This window comes from Hippocampus comes, unplaced genomic scaffold (genome assembly GCF_001891065.2).
Source record: "Hippocampus comes isolate QL1 unplaced genomic scaffold, H_comes_QL1_v1.1 scaffold44, whole genome shotgun sequence".
NCBI classification, from domain to species: Eukaryota; Metazoa; Chordata; class Actinopteri; order Syngnathiformes; family Syngnathidae; genus Hippocampus; species Hippocampus comes.
Genome location: NW_017805546.1, coordinates 1812415 through 1821391, shown reverse-complemented (window position 1 = coordinate 1821391; position 8977 = coordinate 1812415).

Genomic DNA, 8977 nt, shown 5'->3' with positions numbered 1-8977 from the left:
ATTCACGTCGGCTGCGCGCCCTTTTCTTCTTCTCGGTGAGCCAAATGTTCTCTCTGGTGGACTTGTGAAGTCGTCGTAAAGAAAGATAATGCTGCTGTGTGTGTCACGTGGTGGTGCTGAGAAAAATCGTAAAAAGAGAACACGGGGCCAGATGAATGACCCCAGGCAGCAGGTGAAAAATGACGTGAAAGAAAACTGACAACAATCATCACAACAACAAAAAAAAAGACCTGACTGACCCTAGTACAGACATGAGACATTGGAAAAAAAAAAAAAACTTGAGCAAACATGAAACAAAAGGAAATCAGATCCATACGCAAATCCTGCAGTCAAGGCAATCACTGGCTGAAACGCAGAGCAACCCACGTGCCGCTGATCCAACGAATAGAATTAGTCATAATTTAACAGTAAGTTTGAAGGATTTGAGACTGGCTCCACCAGGAAATCACAATCAATTTAGTAATATGTTCTTACCGGAGCAGCGAGCATGATATTTGATTTAGCATTGAAAACCGAGAGATGCACACAGACCATCCGGCCCACAAATCACATTATCTTTCCGTGATAGGATACACTTAATACAAATTCCAGTCAGCCATCAATGCATTTAATTTGTGCAACACTGGAACATGTTGCTCCTTGTGACTGGAAAACACAAGCGTGCCTGTAAAATGAAAATCCAATCATAACTTTCATTCGAGTCGAGCAAAGATGAATATCGACACATTTAAAAGTACACCAGCCAAATTGAGACGTTCGGCGACAAGATCGCGCGCTCGCGCACGTGTGTGAGTTCTTGTTACGACAACATATGAGCAGAGGCGACGGATGTTTGGAAGTCTCATTTGATTAGCTGAGAGCTTTAGTGCAAGAGCATCGTCTCGGGTGCACACCTTCCGCCTACTGGTCAGATTGTCTTTCAGGTGTGGTGCATCTTTGAAATTCTTCCTCATTTAATCCTCTTTTAATGAGACACTTTTTTTTTCTTTTTGTTTCAACACGGTGACCACAATTCAATAATGTTTGAGTGTACGATGTTTCAAATAAGAATGATTTTGTTCCACAGTTTTTGGCAAGCAGGTGTTCAAAGGGTGGCCTGTGGAGGGGTGATATCTTGCGGGGGAGTGTGGCGAGGGGGGCGGCGCTGTTGGCACTGCGGTGCTTCTGTGTGGGCATGTGAACTTGGCAAAGACATGATATGAGCACAATTCAATTCTTTTGTTTTCAGGAGATTCGACATCACTTTTCAGCCGCTGCGGTGTGTCCAAGAGAAGGATTAGTGAGGAACGTGTGATAGGGTTTATCCTTTTTTCTGGAATGGCTCAATTTTCACATTTCCTCCAGGAGGGACTGCCACTATGATTCAGTGACATTGAAATAATGACGTTTCGAAATATTACTGAAAAAAAATCTAAATCAATTCAGATGATATATCCTCAAAAGTAAAGGTGCCCAAGATTGGTCCTGGGGAGCCCCTATCCAGCCTGTATCCCTCTTCCAACATATTTGATTCAAATGATCAACTCATAGCAAGCTTTGCAGAAGCCTGATAACGATATTGATCACTTTTATCAGTTGTGTTGGAGGAGGGAGACAACAGGCTGGATAGGGGCCCCCGAGTACGGGACCTGGGCAGCCCTGTGCTAAAGTAAAATAAATGTAGAGAAAAGATCACAATCTGTGAGTTCATTTTTTCAGATTTTGGTTCCTTTTCTTCTTGATTTAGTTAGAATTATATCTGATGAATTCATTGCAAGATATTTTTTTGGGTGGGGGGGGGCGGGGTTCAGCAGCTATTAACTGTTAATGTGTTGATATGCAGAGGCAGCATTAACATGAATCTTGGCTGGATAACTGTAATGCACTTTACTTTGGAGTCAGACAATCCTCCATTAAGTGTCTCCAGTTGGTTCAGAATGCTGCTGCTCGCCTCTTGACTGGTACTGCCCCTACCCGGTTTCTCAGGTCTGTGGACCAGAACCGACTGTATTAGAGGTCCTTTGCTGGTTGCTGGTCCTTCTCTTTTGGAAAGACCTCCCGCTGAATGTGTGGCAAGCCCCCTCACTGTCTATTTTTAAAACTCGTCTTCAAACTCATTTTTATTCTTTGGCTTTTGACTCAGCATGTGACTTGATTTTTAGTTTGACTGTTTTTCTGATTCCTACTGTCTTCGATATGTTGAATGAATGTTTGCTCCATGTACAGCACTTTGTTTACAACGGCGGTTGTTTTCAAGTGCTCTAGAAATACACTTGAGTTGAGTTGAGTTGAGTTGAGTGGCCAGACAGAAGGGGAAAAGATCACATCTGTCTTTAGGACAGCGAATTGTGTTGAGCGCCAGCCTGCGTGCCGTCTCTGACCTGCTCCACAAACGGACTCAAGAACTCTTATGACATGATGAGAATGGATTCATCAAGTGGAGTCCCAGACCCTCTGGGTGTGTGTTTTGACCTTCAACGAAACAACAAAATGTCCTTCTTATGGAGAGCATATTCATGTAAGAGCAATTCTGGAGCGGCTCACTGGTGCACTCATGTCCTCTCCCTCCATGATTTTGCCAATCAATGAAATTGAATGGAAGCACAGCTGGGTCGGTGGAACCTTTGAGAGAGGGATTAATAGGAGTTTGCGATCTGCTGATGCGTGCTCATGCTTCTTCGGGCCTCCATAATTCACATTGTCAGCTGAAGAGTCGAAGCCCAGCGCCAACCCGGACCTGTCTCTCATCATAACACGCAGTCAAGAGGCTGTCAGAACAGATGAAGCCACCGGCTCAGCACTGTCTAGGAACATTGAGCTGTAATTCACATTCCTGTGCCCCGACAGGCCGCACTAAATCCAGGTCTCGCCACGATACGCTGGCGTCTGATCAGGAAAGCTCAGAGAACTGGAGAGCCACTGCGTCAAGAACGACACTCATAACGAAGGGCTCAGCAAGACTCCCCATCACATCGCAGCATAATTTCGGCAATAGCTAGAAGGTTTCCTTTCTTTTGGCTCCAGCTTATTCGCAACACTAATGAGGACAAATGAAAGAAAATGGATGGATTTAATAGGAGAGTGTTGTTCATCGTTACCACCCGGATGACAGTGACTCAAATTTTTGATACACCGACAGCTGTTGATTGTTCAACTGAAATTTGTTTTTACAGTTTGAGTGAAAAAATTATTTGCATATCGTCTTTTCTTCTCTTCCGGTTAATAACGTATTTGTTTAGTTGCAGGCAACTTCATTGCGGACTTAAGTGACTGTCATGTATTTGCGATCAACTATTTGACACAAACTGTGAAATGAAGACCATCGAGTGTCAGGCATTAACAAACAGAGATTTCTCGGCGACAACGAAACATTTCGTGTCATATTTGAATGGCATTTATCCTCACTTTGTAGTTTCACCTGCTCATGACAAATGCCTGTCACAACATCCAAGCCAAGCTTCATCGATTTTTTGACTGTGTGGGAAGAATGAGCTTCATACAATGACGCCAACTTTTGCTCCTCACAGAAGACAGCAGCAACATTTTCATTGCATGCAATAGGCAGTATCTGACAAACCTCAATATGATTTTGTTTACGAGGTGCACACTGAAGAGGTATCAGGTTATCGACATATGTTTGTGAAAATGTGCATCAATATGTTTTTCTCTCCAAAATGTCCTTTTTATCAAGTGATACAGTCAAAACAACCAGAGATGACGAAGAAGATGACTAATCTTTTCTCTGACTCAATAGTGGAGGTGTTTTCAGATGTGATGAATGGCGATGGGATGCTTTCTTCCTTACCTTCAAGGCACTCAAAGCGCTTTTGCAATTTCGCCTCATTTACTTATATGCAATTATGATGGAGAAAGTTGCAGCGGGAGAAAAATGACTGGCTCAGTGACACAGATTGATTGACGCGTTGCGACAAACCGGGTGTACGGCATCTTGCGTAAGCAAACTTCCACAAGGCTGACCGGGACGTTTTCCTGCCGTCCTCCCTCCGAAACACTCACGAGGCATGAATGAATGAGCATCAATGCACATCTACGTTGAGTGAATTATTTTTTTGCCAAATATGAAAGTGCAGATCTTCCAACCTTGAGAATGATTCAACATTTGTGTCGTATTAATTAGCAACAACCATCTCGCAATCATGAAAAGGATACCAAGTATGGACCATTAAAAAGCGTGTCAATCATCGCACGCTCCCAGGCAAGCGGTGATAAAATTGACCCTGAAATTATGAATAGAAATGTTTTCTCATAAAACAACTTGAGAGAGGAGGCGAAAATGCATCTTCTGTATTAGATGCTTGCTTGCACATGTCTTTGTTTGGCACATTTCTATATTAGATCTCCATCCGTCCATTTTCCGATCCGCTTCATCCTCACAAAGGTCGCGGGAGCCTTTCCCAGCTGTCTTCGGGCAGTAGGTGGGGGACACCCAGAACCGGTTGCCAGCCAATTCCCTCTATATTAGATATAAAATAGACTTTTTTTTTTTAAATACAATTGCCAAATTCAGATTTGCACCACTATAACCTCCCTTTCTTCGACATACATTTTGCACTCGGAGTCGTTATGAATTGTAAAATAAGGGAGGGGTAGTCAAAAGCCCAAAAAAAAAAAGAAAAAGCTGAACAAAAAAACAGGACAAGAAGAAGGCGACATTGCGCAACATTTTTCCCCACTCACTCAAAGTGGCATGCTCTATCTCTCCGTTTTTATCTAAGTGTGTGGCGCCAGCCCACCTCGGAGGAACAACGCCTTGTTATTGGGTGATGTTATTTATTTATTTTACTGACTACCCCCTGGCTTAGCACTCTGCCACCATGCGAATACCAAACACCAAATCAAAATCAATGATGACAGTGGCTCACTCCCGTGAATGTACCTCGTACGATTAACATGAGATTGTAGTGCAAAATTGAAAATGCTCCCGTTGGCAGAATGTGGATAAATGGCACACAAAGACATTTATGGTTTGATATTTAATCCGGAGAGCACTCAAGCCTGCTTGAGCTTTACAATAGCTTTGTACACTAACGTCAAGCTGGGTGTGCTATCTTCGATACGAGCTTCTTTTGGTGCTTTGGCTTGCCTCGAAACGCTTTCCTTCACTGTTGTCCGCGGTTCACAAGGTGATGGATGGCGCTTGCCGCCGATCGCTCTCTCACATTGTTCCCGGGGCCTCAAAGGGCACAAACGAGCTCATTAATAAAGCCCTGTGATTAATTTCCATCCCTCCCTTCTGTGTGCCTTCCCTGGACGTCTTGAAAAAGAGGCACCCTTCTCATTAGTGAACCACACTTCCATGCCAAGGGGAAATGTAAAGCACTGCTGTTGACGTCGAAAAGAAAGGAATGTTACGATGGCGGAATTCCTCATCTGTTGATGGCTAATGACTTCAACCTCTGGGGATCATTTTATTTTCTTGGATCAAATGACATTTTTACAGCTATCGACTGATTTTTTTTTTTTTTTTTGCACCTTCCAAGATAAAAAAAATAAAATTCTCTGTGCCACATTTAAGGGGATTCAAAGGCGCTGCTCTGATTGGCCATGATTGAAGTCAGTCGTGATCACTCCCACGGCGGTGCGGCCCTCCCTCTTGCAGATCCGCCAGATCACAATGTAAATTGGTTTCTGTACAGTCATAACGATCAACACAGTTTCCGTATTTTAACTAGCTCTAGCTTCTACTTTGATAGCATGCTCAGCTATCATATACGCTCTGTTCAAACAGCCATTTTCTTGGCCAAATTCCCTTACGTTGTTCATACCTTATGTGTTGTGTGTGTACAATTAAGGTGAGGCAACTTCTACTACATTGCAAGAGAGGTATAAGATGAAAGGTTTGTCATAAGAAGGCAAAGACAACACTGGCGGGAATAAACAATTTAATTAAGTTATGATTTAGAAAAATCCAACACAAATTCACAAACAAATATCACCATGCACAAGTTTAGTATACAGGACAAAACAGTTACTTTTCAATATGAAAATACAAATCCCCATGTCAGTATCTCACAGAGATCATTGATTAATACAGCAGTATTAGGCTGGAGAACACACTATATAAGAGTCATAAGGTCGTCTTGGGTGGCCGTACTTGAAAAATAGATGCAAATATATACAGTTGTAGGAAATACACTTTCGAGCCACAAGCACTTCAACAATGTCATCCCTTTGAAGACGAGTGCACTTGCTGCTTTTTGAAATCAGGACACTTTCCGTTGATGCTTGAAAATCACCTTCTGATTTAAGGCCAACTACAGACATTTTGTACTACAAACTAACAACACACCCAAAAACAAAAACAACAAAAAAAAAAAAGTCTTTTCCAGCAAAACGTGTCCCAAAATAAACAGACAGAAAAACACGATTGCCCCAGAGTCTCATCCTGGGAAACTATATGGTGACTTTCGTGCCACAGACTTTAACGTTATACTTCGGAAATGACAGACAGTTGCACGTGATGCTCATCGGCTGTCTCATCCTGTTGACACATTCATCCAAACTCAAACCCAGAAACAGTAACCTGTGAGCTTGAACAACGCTAAGAATTTACAATCACTCAATGCTATACACAAAGCTCTGACGTACGATAATATATAGGCGCTTACGACATGGACTATGTAAAATCAATTTCTGCTTTCCCTACGTCAAGGACCGTCACCCTCTTCTGCGCCAATTTTAAAGCGAATGAGAGGAGCCGCTCCGATTGGCTGTGAAGTTAGTCGCCTGTTCATGTCCACCGTGCCGCTTGCCGCCCGTTTTTAACTGCGCCAAGCCAGACTGTGCTATGAGCCAGACTTGCTGAAAAAATGACTTAAGTGGTTTCATATGTTGTCTCAATAAGATACGTTTCGGGGCTGTTTTGCTACTTCTGGTACTGGATGAATTGACTGTGTGCCTGATATCATGAGATCTGAAGACGACCAAAGAATTATGAGGCACCATGTAGGGGTTGGCGTCACAAAGCTGGGTCTCCCTCACGGGTTATTATCTCACAACGGGATAATGACTCAAAACATGCTTCAAAGGGTGCCCAAAATGGCGAAAGACAAAGCTCTGGAGAGTTCTGAAGTGGCCAGCAATGAGACCAGACCTAAATCCCATAGAACACCTGTGGAGAGATCTCAAATTGGGCAGTTGTGAGGAGGCACTCTTCAAATCTGAGAGACCTGGAGCAGCTGGCAAAATAAGAGGGGGGCAAAATTCCAGCAGATATGTGGAAGGAACTTGTTGATAGTGGTAATTTTTATTTATTTTTTGGGTGGAGTTCCAATGCAAAGAAAAGCAATACACGTGAATACCGAATAATTTGTAATTGTTCACGTTTTATGGGAGAAGTGGTGCATAATATGGCAAGTGCACAATTTCATTAATATGCAATTGCGTCGATTTTACAAGGGAAGGGCTCTTTCCAGTGCGAGGCAGTGAAGAACAGTTTCAGGAATTTCACCGTAGAATTTAGATTTTGGAGGACACTGGTGTGTCCAAGTCGGAGGGGTTTTAAGAATAACGTCACCGTGATGGTGATGTAGCACAGTAAGCTAATAGCAATCAATGTTTTTGAAGATTTACTTGCAACAATCAATGAACCAGGAAAACAATGTAAATCACTGCACTAAAACTCCTTCGATAAAAGTTTTAAGGAAACATTGATTGTATAACACACACACCTTATATGAGCCAGGTAGTGAACTAGTCAATGGACATCATCGACGGCAACAGAACAAAATGAGAACGTCAAGTAGGCTATCAATCACCTCAGTAACTCCAAAAACGACAGCCATAATAATAGAACAGAAAAATCCATATTCCATTGCCCAACACGCGCAGAGCCTTATGAAACCAGTCAGGTAGCCGACAGGTCAGGCCTGATTATGCCAGCCTTTTTGGACTTTGGCGGCGGCCCCGCACCTGTTCAGATGGCCAAGCGGGGACGTGCAGTCACCTTGCATCAGCTGCGTGTGCTTTTCGTGTGACTTTGGGAGTGGCGGGAGCGAGCAAAACTACAGATGATGATGATAACCTCGAAGCTGATGACTGCGCACAGTCCCATGCTCAGCAAAGGCACTCGGTTGCATTGTTCCACATCCATCTGGGCACCATGAAGACTCCAGTGATCACATTGCAGCCCTTTAGTGTCTTTTGAGATGAAGGGGAGAAAACTCCCTCTTTGTCGGTTCTCGCCATTTATTCTGGTAAGAGCGTCGTAGTAAAACGGCAGCCGTGCTTTTTGCCGCACTTGCAGTCAGGGCAATGCCAGTTCTCTTGCCATAATGGCCCAATATATTTTGGACCCTAGACCCTACACTGAAAAAAAAGGTGGAAAAAAAAAAGGTATCTGGATTTAAATGCCAGTTCTCTTGCCATAATGGCCCAATATATTGTGGACCCTAGACCCTACACTGAAAAAAAAATGTATCTGGATGTCGCCGATTTTATTTCGTGCAACCACTTAACAAAATAAAATGGAGTAAACTCAACAAACACTTGGCTCAGTGTGTAGATTGTAAGCAAACTGTCATCTGCTTCACTCCCTGCCACTTTTGGCATACCTATGTCAGTAGATTTGCTCAATATACGTCATACAATTTCCTTTCTCCCCATTTTTCCAACACAGTGTCCTCTTAGTGATGCAAAATGTGTAAACAAACATGGGCTATGACTTGCCTGCGATGTCAACGTCGAGTCTGAACAACTGAAAGAAGTGTGGGGTCAGGTGAAGGCACTGTCATTCATGCATTGGGCCAGGCAACCGTCGATGATGGTACTTGCACTGAAGGTCAGTGATCCCCAACCACCGGTCTGCGGACCGATTACAGGGCCTCGGCCCATTTGGGACCGGCCGCACCGAGACAGCCCTGCGAGCTGTGAGCAAATGTACTCCATCGAATGTGGCGGGAATGTGCGCGACTCGAGTCAATCGGGGTCTCTAACATTGGTTTGCGAGTTGAAATCAAAAGAATCGGCCAATAAATAA